A 12245-nucleotide genomic window follows, 5' to 3' on the forward strand; every position below is an offset into this window, starting at 1 on the left:
AAAACTTCAATCCAAGTTATTGGCACCCTTAAAAATACCAATTTAAATATGAGTTTTTAAGCTTCGAAAATGTGTATTTTCGCATTTTTTAGATTTTAAATTGCCTATAACTCGAAAACTGTCAATTTTTGAGAAAGATCACAAGATACCTTTCTCCTTTAGATTGAACCAAGAAACCTAACAATATATTTTTGGCGCAATAAAAGATGATCTTATGTATTTGTTTAAAAAAATTATTTAAACAATTTCTGCCCAAAAATTTCGTCCGGCACCCTTCAGATTTGTTTAAAGGGGACATTTTTGAATGTGAATGCGCAGAGAAATCGAATTAGAAATGTTTTTCAGACGGGACCGGTCTCACCACATGGACTATCTAACTGTTTTTAAAATTTAACCGACATAACTTGCGTTATGACGGTTATGCGTTACCACTAGCAAAAATTTGTACATATAAGGGTGTCGCGAATCTGTAAGGAGTACATTAGTGTGTCGCTGAGTAAAAAAGGTTGAGAACCGCTGGTCTAGGCGATAGTTCTCAGTTTTTGCTACCACTAGACGAGAAAAGCCAAAATTCATTAAAAAGTGACATTCCTTCTTTTTCCCCTGTACTCTTCATTTGAAGTGTTCAGTAAAACTATGATTTTTGTTTATATTGATATTTCAGTATCGGTTACAACACTACCTAATACTACCATAACAGACAGAACTTAATACTTTTAGTATTTTTTATGTAGATGGAGCTTTTAAGGTAATTTTAAGTTATAGTATGATTATTGAATAAAACATCGAGTTGCCTTTCTGTTGTTTTAATTTCCTGCGAAATTTCGTTAAAAATCCTGTAAAAGAATGGGATATATATGTGTTTTCATTATACTGGTAATTAATTGTAACTAGTTTTTTTCTGGAGCAAAAATAACTTTATTTTGAACAAGCGTGGTATAAAATATAATTTTCATTACAACCAATTGTCGTTTAATCCTTTTCTTGGCAAACCTATATAAAAATGTGAAAACTGTGTTTTTTTATTAGTGCCCTTCTGGAATTATTTAAAAATTTATTAAACAAATATTTCGCCTTTAATTTATTTCCAAGTACCAAATTTGAATTTGTTACAAATTTGTTACATTGCCAAGAATACCATACACCTTATTATCACTGATGGTCCATGCATTTTCTAAGGTTTGAACCAATTTCTCAAAATAAAGTTCAAATTTCTTTATCTAAGTTCATGGAAGTGCTCTCGCATCATAACACCCTCCTCCCCCCATAAAATTTTAAGAAAATACAATGTTTTAAAAATAAAAAAAAGTTTGTAATTTTGAAATAGAATTATTAATTTATAAAATATAAATCCTAAACTCCTTTTAATTTAGGTAACTCCTTATTTGTGATGATATGCATAAAAAAAGTTTCCTTTGACATTCACAAAGTCGCCCACCCCTTCTCATTTTGTGCACTGAAAGGAAGTAGTGCCTGACTTACAAAACATAAAAGTAATTTTTTCTACCCTTTTTTCTAAACAGATCATCTGCAAAATAAAATAAAATTGCCCAAAAATATTGCAGAGATAAAAAAATCAAAAATCTTCATTGAGAAGAAAATAAAACCGTAACTTAGCAATGTAACAAATATGTTACAAATGTCTGACGACGTTTTTTGATAGTTCAATAAACAAAAAAACAACTAAAACGTACACTATACATTTATAGGATAATTGAACAATACAAAACAATCACCAAAATAATAAAAAAACACTATTTTTTATAAAAAATTAAAGGTTTGTAAAAAGAGTGGAGAATCTTCTTGAAAATGCAACAGGTGACAGACGGCATCAGTTAGAAGTTGTCAGAAATTGGTAGTAATAAAAATATTAGTTAACTATTGCCATATACGGATAATTTTATATTATTAGTACAAAATGTGAGTAACAAAATGCGCCTCAAGTCACCCAAAACTCACCTATGACCTAAAATGAAAATGTCACAAATTTGTTACATAGTCAAGAGGAGGGTTAATCCCAAATAAACATAATCTTTAACTAAAACTACAATTAATGTTACATATATAATTTAAACCCTAATGCCCATACTAACATCGAGTTGCTATCACATCAAACCCGGGCTATCAATATAAGTTGGAATCAAAGAGGACCCTTACTGTTATCCCTTATCGAGCGAATTTTCATCGTCGATACATTAGTGTTGCCGACACGTACTGCAAATATCTTCCAAATCGCAATAACCGCAGCTGACAATAATACGCATGAAGAATTTAATATCTATTAGACGTTACCGAAGATGATAAATATCTAGGTGGTCAGAAACGGACTGAAGTTTGAAATTATCTAAAGTTTAAAAAACACGTATATATTAACATTTACCTGATGTATTAAACAATATTTTATATTAAAACAAAAATTTAATTTGTAGACTACAGTGGTTTATTAAGAATACTTCCTTTTTAATATAAAACAAAATCAAACTTCCTAATGAAAGCGTTTTTGGCCTCTAGACCTGGATCCCGCGTACCAGAAAAAAGTTGATTAATAGCAAGCTGAAAAGTTAATAGCTTAACGGTGTCTAGTCGGACAAACTTTGATGTACGGAAACACTGAAATAGGGGAAGTTTTAATTGTAAAACAGGTTAAAAATTTGGAACGTCAGACTACAAAAACGTTCCATGTATTTTTCGGACAGAAATTCCAACTGATTTTTTTACCATTTCATTAAATTCTCATGCAAAAATTCGACTGGTGTTTATCACCAACTGGGCATTTTAATGAGTGGAACACGAAGAACATATCAAATGACAGGAACTATCTTGGTTCTGCCCCCATAGAACTTTCACTTATACTTGTTTTTGTAATTAACTAAATCAATTCCGTTCAAAAATGCACTGCTCCTAAACTTCTTCCGCCGAGTTCTTCCAACATTTATTCTAAGATTATCCTTTGTTTTTTGTAGGTTACAACTATGACCGTTACCTATCATTGGATTGGTTTCATCTTTCAGGTCCAATCTATCCAGTAATCCAGTAGAATTCTGTGTTCTTACTCCGGTCAACTTACACATCGGAGGTTACAAAAATTACCATCAAGCTGAAAATTGGCAGGATTTTTCAAAATACCATCAAAAATGAAATCTAAAAAGTCCTCATAAATCCGACCCGAGCTAAAAAATGTACGCGGGGTCAAAGGTCATAAAATATAGTTTTTAGCGATTTTCAACGAAACGGTTAGTTTTATCATAAAATTGGTTCTAAGAAAATATAGATTAGATAATCATCTATAAAAAATGTCTTATTACTTTTTTTCCTAAGAGCCACCGTTTTTTAGATACAACGATTCAAAAAGTTTTAATCGTCATAATATGCGCACACCATCCTTGAGGTAGTGTACTTAACCGCGTTTTTTAACGTGATTTTCCTAGTAGGCCTATTCCACGGATCTGTTATGATTCTGTTTAATTTGAAGCTATCGAATAATATTGCTATTGGCAAGGGTTAAAAATGATAAAAGTTATAAAAAGCGGTATAAATTAAACAAAGGGGAAATTTATCCAACTGCTTCATAATTTTCTAATATGCACTTCTACCTCCTCTTCTCCTAGTTCTTCTTCTTCTTCACCTTTTAGTTCTTATTCTATTTGTTCTTCTTCTTATTCATCCTGGCTGCAAGTAAATTGCCCCAAAATGACACATCGCATGGCTCCTCGATAAAATCAAATGAATCCTCAATTGTTGGTGATTCAACATTGGAGCACGACCGGTTTTGATAATTAGTGCATGCTACCGAACAAAATAGTACAACTTTTTTGCAACCACATTTAGCGCTACATGCCTTTTTACAGTTGCAAAAAATTGTGTTCAGGAGTTTTTCCGGCGCAGGTGGGACTAAAGTTTGAATTGGTTCTAATGAACTGTCGACTGATTTCCATCCCCACTCTTTTGGATCTAGCTTATAACCAAGCCACACTTGAACTTGGTAATATACCCGAAAAATATGTTGACCAGCAGCCGCTGAGGTTGGAGAAAGAAAAGATAACTGCACTTGTTTTTTATTTCGAGTATTTTTAAAAAAAACATGCATATCGAAACTTATCTAAGCACGTAGTTTTTTTAGGCGCTCCATACATAGAGAGAAGAAAGCTAATTATATTGGAAATAACTTCTTGTGGAGTTGAATTAGTTTTTTTAAAAACTTCAGCACATACACGTAATATATTAGGTTCAACACGTATTTTCACTTCAGAGTAGTACTAGATCTCAAGACTAATTAATACCTCGAGGGTGTCATCTACCTGAAGAATTTCGCCACCCAGGAAGATAACGGTGTTATTTGCATAATAGTAAGCAAACTAAATTTGCATAAAGTTTATTGTATATTGAAATGTTTGTTAGTACTTAGCAATAAACATTTTGCCTAGAAAGTTGGCTTTTATTTTTATGCTCAAACCCTTCTGAGAAAAGAATAGGTAGGGTGATTAGATTAGCTGACGTACCGATAGAACGTATTTATGCCGACAAAACCCATCTTTACAAACTGAATAAGACGCATAAGTAAGAATAATTATTATAAGTTAATACTTTGTCATATCAATTTACTATGTTTGTTGGGAATAAGCCGTAAAATTAAAATAATAATTGCTATTATTTTCGCGTTACATTCACTTTGTAAAGATTTTTTTGTTGGCACTGTACTATAATACAGCTTATACATTGCATCCCTCGGTAGACCGCAAGCTGTATAGTAGAAACATTATCATATTTATAATATCTTATATTATTATGTGTAATATAAGTTAAGTTGATCGATAGAATATTATGTTTATTTGTATTACAGCTTCAGTGATGTATATACGTGGTGTATACATATTTATTATGACGATTAGAACTCTTTCAACTTTTTCAATCGTTGTATCTCAAAAACGTTGGCTCTTACGAAAAAAGTATTTAAATATTTTTTATAGATAATTATCTAATCTACATTTTTTGTTAGAACTAATTTTATGATAAAACTTACCATTTCGCTGAAAATCGCTAAAAACCATATTTGGTGACCTTTGACCCCGCGTAAATTTTTTAGCTCGGGTCGGATTTATGAGGACTTTTTATATTACATTTATAATGGTATTTTGAACAATCCTGCCAATTTTCAGCGTGACGGTAATTATTGTAACCTCACTCCTATTTTTGAGTCTAACTAGACCGGTCTATCTAAAAAGTTCTTTCCCTATAGAACTCTCACTTACTCTTTTTTTTTTGTAATCAACTAAATTAATTTCTATCAAAAATTCACTGCTTCTAAACTTCTTCCACCGAGTTCTTCCAACATCCATTCTAAGATATTATCCCTCCTTTCTTGTAGACTACAACTATGGCCCTTACCTATCATTGGATTGGTTTCATGTTTTCGTACGAGGATCTGTATGTTTTCTTCAACAAAATTTTATCTTCTAACATCGATCTAAGTGTCTATCATTGATCTAATAATCTAGTGTCAAAATGTTTGGAATATTATTTGAAACTTTAATTATATAATTTTTAAGGATAATTTTTGACCTCATTCGCTTGATAGCTCCAATTATTGGATATATAGATGTTTGTCACTGATGGTGGTCCAATAGAACTAAAAACGTTCTGAATTTGTAAATCGATTTGGATATTAAAAAAAATTAAATCTTATACCATTTTAACTACCGCGATTTTGTTTTTAAACATACTAAATTATTATTTGGTTCTACTGAATATAATTAGTTGACATTTAACCGCATTTAAACTTTAAACACGCGTAGTCCAGGTAGAAAAAACATGATGGATTAATCGTGTGAAATTATCAATATAATATTCATACTTCAAACAATAGTAAATAATTAATCAAGAATATACAATTTGTTGTCGACGTTCTGAGAAGACTTACTCATTGAAGAATAACGTTACATACTTCATAATATTATGTTGTTTACATGGGAATAGAGAGAGTAACATAGGGAATAATGACAATTATATTTTTACGTAAAAAGTTTGATGTTGCGACTTCCGCTCCGGAAATTTTTGTCAAAAAGTATTAATAAAAAAAAATGTGAAAATTAAAAAGTGCATAATCATTATACCACAGAGCCAATACTTATACCGGAGAATATTGTAAAAATTAACAAAACAGTGTATACTTACCGTTTAACTCCATTATAATTGCGAAAACATGAAATATATATGGAAAACACATCTAAATTACGTACAGTTGTATGCAGTATTGTTCATTTCTTGGTAAAAAACCAAATCAAACCGAAAAAATCTTTGTTTTGTTTGATGAAAATCGGTTCGGGTTAGCCGGACTTCCTGGTTATCGAAGTCCGAGTTATCGGGGTTCCACTGTACTAATCTTCTGATAATAAGAAATTTCTGACGATAAATATGCAATAAATCAAAAAAGAAGTCTTGCTAATTAGATCTGCCAAAGCCATTTTTCAGAAAAACAAAATTATTTTTAAAGTTGCTACATACCTAATGCGAAAATATCAGATATTTTGTATTTAATCTCAATCACGATCCGATTCTGTGTTCAAGAAATATGGTGTAAGCCCCTAACCTTATGCATGCATTATTCATACCAGTAAGTGTTATGTACGACGATATACCAACGCCATCTACCAGTACAGTGAGAGGAGATGTCGAACTACGTTAGTGAAAAACGTGAAAGTATTTCTAGAATTTCCGCCAAATTAGGTGGATACGAAATGATATGAATATAAAGTAAGCTTATTGCTTATATGCTTATAGCTTGCGACGGAATGTCCAAAAATAGTATACCTTCAAAATGTACGAATTTTGAAGTTATTTCAGGATAGAGGGTTGAGACTCGCATAGCTATTTTATATCATACCATAAAAAGTTATTAAACCAAATAATATTACAAATATAAATTCCAGATACATATAAATTTTTATTTTATATATAATCTTACTGATCTGAACATAATAAAATTATTCTCTTTAACAGTGCAGGCAAAAAATTTCGGGCCAATGCTTTTTAGATGCATTAATTTTTTCGAGTCCTGAGAAAACTACACAATAAATATTTTTGAATAATTTAAACGCAGAATGAAATATTACATTATTAATGAGGTCTTTTAATAATTCTAAGTCTATTACCACTTCTGTAGGATCCTAATTAATGTGTTGCTGACTGCATAACTCCTAGTACCTATTTATCATTGGTCATGTTCATAGATTTAATCATCACATTATATTTCACAATTTTACATTTATGTTCGAATATTTCTAACACCAATATATGATTATTTGATAAAGTTTTATTTTTAAAAGGAAACAGTAGCGATCAACAGGTAGCGAAAACGCGTTCCAAGATTTCGGCTGTAATTTTGAATATTTTTTCGAGATACTTGGCACACGTATTCTTAATATAATAAAGAATGGCGGTACAGAGCCCAATTTGAAAAATATATTAATATGTGGAAATTACTCTGTAATTAAATACAATTTTTAAAAACGAGCCTGTACCGCCATTAAGGAAGTAAAAAAAAAAAACACTTTTTTATTCGATGCCTAGATTTTGTGTCATTTTGGAACTACTAATGAAATAAAAAATTTAAGTAATTCCAAAATGACACAAAATCTAGGCATCGGATGAAAAAGTTTATTTGAAGAAAGTGTATTTATTTACTCTTCTTAATGGCGGTACAGGCTGTTTTTTTTTTAATATTGTATTTAATTACAGAGTAATTTCCACATATTAATATATTTTTCAAATTGGGCTCTGTACCGCCATTCTTTATTATATTATGAATACGTGTGCCAAATATCTAGAAAAATATTCAAAATTACAGCCGCAATCTTGGAACGCGTTTTTGCTACCTGTTGGTCGCTACTGTATCACTTTAACATCAACATAAACTTTAAATTCATTGGCTAAAATAACAAAATAGTTCATAACGTCGCACTGACAATCTGTCACTGGCATACTTCTAAAGTTCTTTCACCTTTCACCTTTCAGTTCAGTTGACACTCAATTTTCAATAGGGCTTTTCATCGATTGTCATTTGTTTCGAGCTTCTGTCATGTGTCACATAATATTAATATATCTACGTCATACGTCTTTGGTTTGTATCATTGGTTATATCAATAACGTATGACGTAGATATATTAATATTATGTGACACATGACAGAAGCTCGAAACAAATGACTGTGAATGAAAAGCCCTATATGTGAGGTTCATTCTTTGCATATCACATCCACGTGGGTTAGAGTCCTGTGTTGCCCTGGGTTATATCCAGGAATATTTGCAACATACATCTGTAATAATAATAATATGTAATATCATTTAAGATCTTGCAACTTTTAAAGGGTTTTCACCCATAAATTTTTGGTGGCTCACGCATTCATGTTATTGTAAGTATGGCCTCTGGCAATTCTTGGCCATAGTCAACTTTTATAACATTGTCTATTATTAATTAGGTTATACTTACTATTTTAGGGCTTAACACTGATGATGGATTACCTATTAATCAGAAAACGTTTTGTTTTGTGATGTAACCCTTATTGGGGTCTTTTAAATATACCTTTTACTAAGGATCTTATATTTTTTGTGATTTATGTTATACAGCCAGCTACAGGAATTTTATTTTCCTCGTTGATTTTTAGTGACACCAGTGTTGCCAATTGGCGGATAATTATCCGATTTGCGTACCTTTTTGAGAGTTTTCGTATCTTCTTCGTACCTTTAAATAAATCGGATATTTGCGTATTTTTTCAGTGTATCTACCATCTACTAAAACTTTCTCATCCATATATTTCCAACACCAACAACAGATTAATTTTCTTTTCTCAACCCAAATTTTTATACTGGATGAATGTTAGTGATATCCGATACTTTTCATCTTTTGAGAACATGAACATGTGCCAATTATTTTGTTTAGAAATTAAATGCACAAGTGCGTCCACTTAAGGCATACTAATCCAATTCAAATTTCAAAAACCGTCTGCCGTCCGATGTTATTTATGAGTTTTTAGTTTTTAGTCTTTAAACTTATGAAAGCTAATTCACGATTTAGTTTTATTTTCATTTTATGTAGTGCAGTGCTTAAGTAAACGTCTATTGAAATAAGTTTTGGTTTGTGAAAATACTTTTTTATAATAAATGGTTAATAAAAAATGTTAAGGTGGGTAATAATTTTTACTAACGTGTAAATATTGAAATATAATAATGAATTTGTTTTAGACCAAATCAAATAATGAAAGAAATATAATGCACTGCCTTAATTGTAGTTATATACATTGTAACATTTGGAACAATTTTGAATAAAAATTCTAGGAGAGTTGGTCACGGATTTCCACCATACTTCATTCGACGTATCTTGCTAAGATTGCTAAATCCTTATTGGTTAATTGATAATTATTATAAAATGTTTATTAAGAATAAAATTGTAAAATAAAACAGTTAATAATTTAATAAATAATAAATAATTTAATTTTTATTTGATAATTAAGAATAATGTCACCTGTCTTCCATCCATCCAATGGCACTACAGCCCAAATCGAGACTTGGCCTCCTTCAATAAGCTTCTCCAATCATTTCGATTTACCGCTGTTCTTTTCCATGAACGTGTTCCCAGGAGTCTTCCCATCTCTTTTTAGGTCTTCCAACCGGTCTTCTTCCCTGCATTCTTGCATTCAGCAATTTTCTGGGGATTCTATTCTCATGCATGCGGACCACGTGCCCTGCCCACCGTAATCTCTGTAGTTTAGTGTGTTGTGCTAGAGTTGGTTCGCTATATTGCTCGTATATTTCTCTATTATACCTAATTCGCCAGTTGTTATTTTCCCTTATTGGGCCCAGTATCCTACGTAATACTTTTCTTTCAAACACATCTAATGCATTGGCAGATTTCTGTGTCACCACCCATGTTTCGCAGCCATAACTTACTATGGGCCTGATTATTGTTTTATATACCCGGAGTTTTGTTTTCCGGTGTACGTCTCGCGATTTGAATATGTGGCCCATCGCGAAATATGCTTTATTTGCCAGCACAAGCCTTCTATTTATTTCCGGTTCTTCTTCACTGCTTGCAACCAGATCCATTCCTAGGTACGTGAATCTATTCACATGTTCTATATCGTCAATAAAGTGTTGTTGCGCCGGTCTATTTGATCTGGTTTGTATGAGTAGTTTTGTTTTATTTGTGTTTATTGCTAGCCCTACTGCTTCTGCACTCTGTTTCAACTCAACGTAGGTTTCTTCCGCTGCATTCATTGTTCTGCTCATTATGTTTATATCATCCACGTATGCTGCCAATTGGGTAGATTTGTTTGTAAGTATGTTATTTCCGCTTACCGTCAACCGTCTAATTACATATTCAAGAACAAGATTAAAAAGCGTTGGAGCCAGTCCGTCGCCTTGTTTCAGTCCTTGCGTTATCGTAAACGCATCAGTGATCTGTCCTTGAATACATACTTGTGCTTCTGTTTCTGTCATTGTCATTTGCACTAGTCGTATTAATTTTGATGGTATGCCAAATTCTTCCAATATATTAGGTAGAATTGTTCTATCTATTGAATCATAGGCTTGTTTAAAATATACAAAGAGATTGTCTTTAAACTTATGAAAGCTAATTCACGATTTAGTTTTATTTTCATTTTATGTAGTGCAGTGCTTAAGTAAACGTCTATTGAAATAAGTTTTGGTTTGTGAAAATACTTTTTTATAATAAATGGTTAATAAAAAATGTTAAGGTGGGTAATAATTTTTACTAACGTGTAAATATTGAAATATAATAATGAATTTGTTTTAGACCAAATCAAATAATGAAAGAAATATAATGCACTGCCTTAATTGTAGTTATATACATTGTAACATTTGGAACAATTTTGAATAAAAATTCTAGGAGAGTTGGTCACGGATTTCCACCATACTTCATTCGACGTATCTTGCTAAGATTGCTAAATCCTTATTGGTTAATTGATAATTATTATAAAATGTTTATTAAGAATAAAATTGTAAAATAAAACAGTTAATAATTTAATAAATAATAAATAATTTAATTTTTATTTGATAATTAAGAATAATGTCACCTGTCTTACAGGTTATATATTTTTCTAAACTTTAACCACAGATGTACACAGAATATATAACGTTACTCAGAATAAAGTAGTCATTTGTAGTATACCAAATGTAAAGTTCAATAATAATGTGTTAAAATAGCGAATTTTACAGATTTCTCGGACATGAGATGTAGTTAAATCGGTTCTTTTTTGTAAAGTTCTGTCAAATCTAACATCTTAAACAAAACCATTTTATCAAAACATGTTATACCTAATTATATTTATGATTTTTTTGAGAAATGTAATGGTACTATGCTGAAAAGAACTTTCCGGCACAGAAACGTCACTTTTCTGCACACTACTGTTAATTATTCTGTGAGAAAATATTAAATTTGTGAACATAAAATTGTGCAGAAAAATGCATTTGAGTAGTGGTTGTAGAAAAATCTACTTATTTGAAACTATTAATATCTAGATATCTACTAATTAACTCAAAAATTCTTCAAATTTTTTGCCTGTAAAAATTATTTAGTCGTGCATTAAACGTTGAACGCACTACGGGTATTATGGATAATAACCTTGATATCTTAATAACTACAAGACCGTAAAATACATTTCTATTGTTTTAGTTGTAATAAATCTTTAGTTGTTAAAAGAGCGTAGGCGCAAAATTTCTGACCAATAATCTTTAAACGTATTCATTTTTTTCAAATCCTGAGAAAACTAATAAATATTTTTGAAAAATATGAATGCAGAATGAAGGACTACATTATTACCGAGGGCCGAAAGTCCCTTAGAATACACAAAATGTTTCTTTTGAATGAGATATTTGAAATTAAAAATCACACTCAATATTCTCTTTTCCTTTCACCACTGTAACTTATTAGAATAAAAATTATAGAAGTCTTTAGGGACTTTCGGCCCTCGGTAATAATATAATATTTCATTCTGCGTTTAAATTTTTAAATAATACTTATTAGCTTTCTCAGGACTCGAAAAAATAATGCATTTTAAAAGCATTAACCAGAAATTTTACGCCTATGTACAATGTAGCTGCAGTTTTTTTTGTATTGATTTATTTATTATTTATCTTTCTAGTACCTAGTTTTAGGTAGTTATTACGTTTTAATAAAATAATATTTAAAAGTGTTTTTTACTTAAATAATTAAAATAAATATAACGATCCAAAT

Source organism: Diabrotica virgifera, chromosome 5 (assembly GCF_917563875.1).
Source record: "Diabrotica virgifera virgifera chromosome 5, PGI_DIABVI_V3a".
Lineage (NCBI taxonomy): Eukaryota > Metazoa > Arthropoda > Insecta > Coleoptera > Chrysomelidae > Diabrotica > Diabrotica virgifera.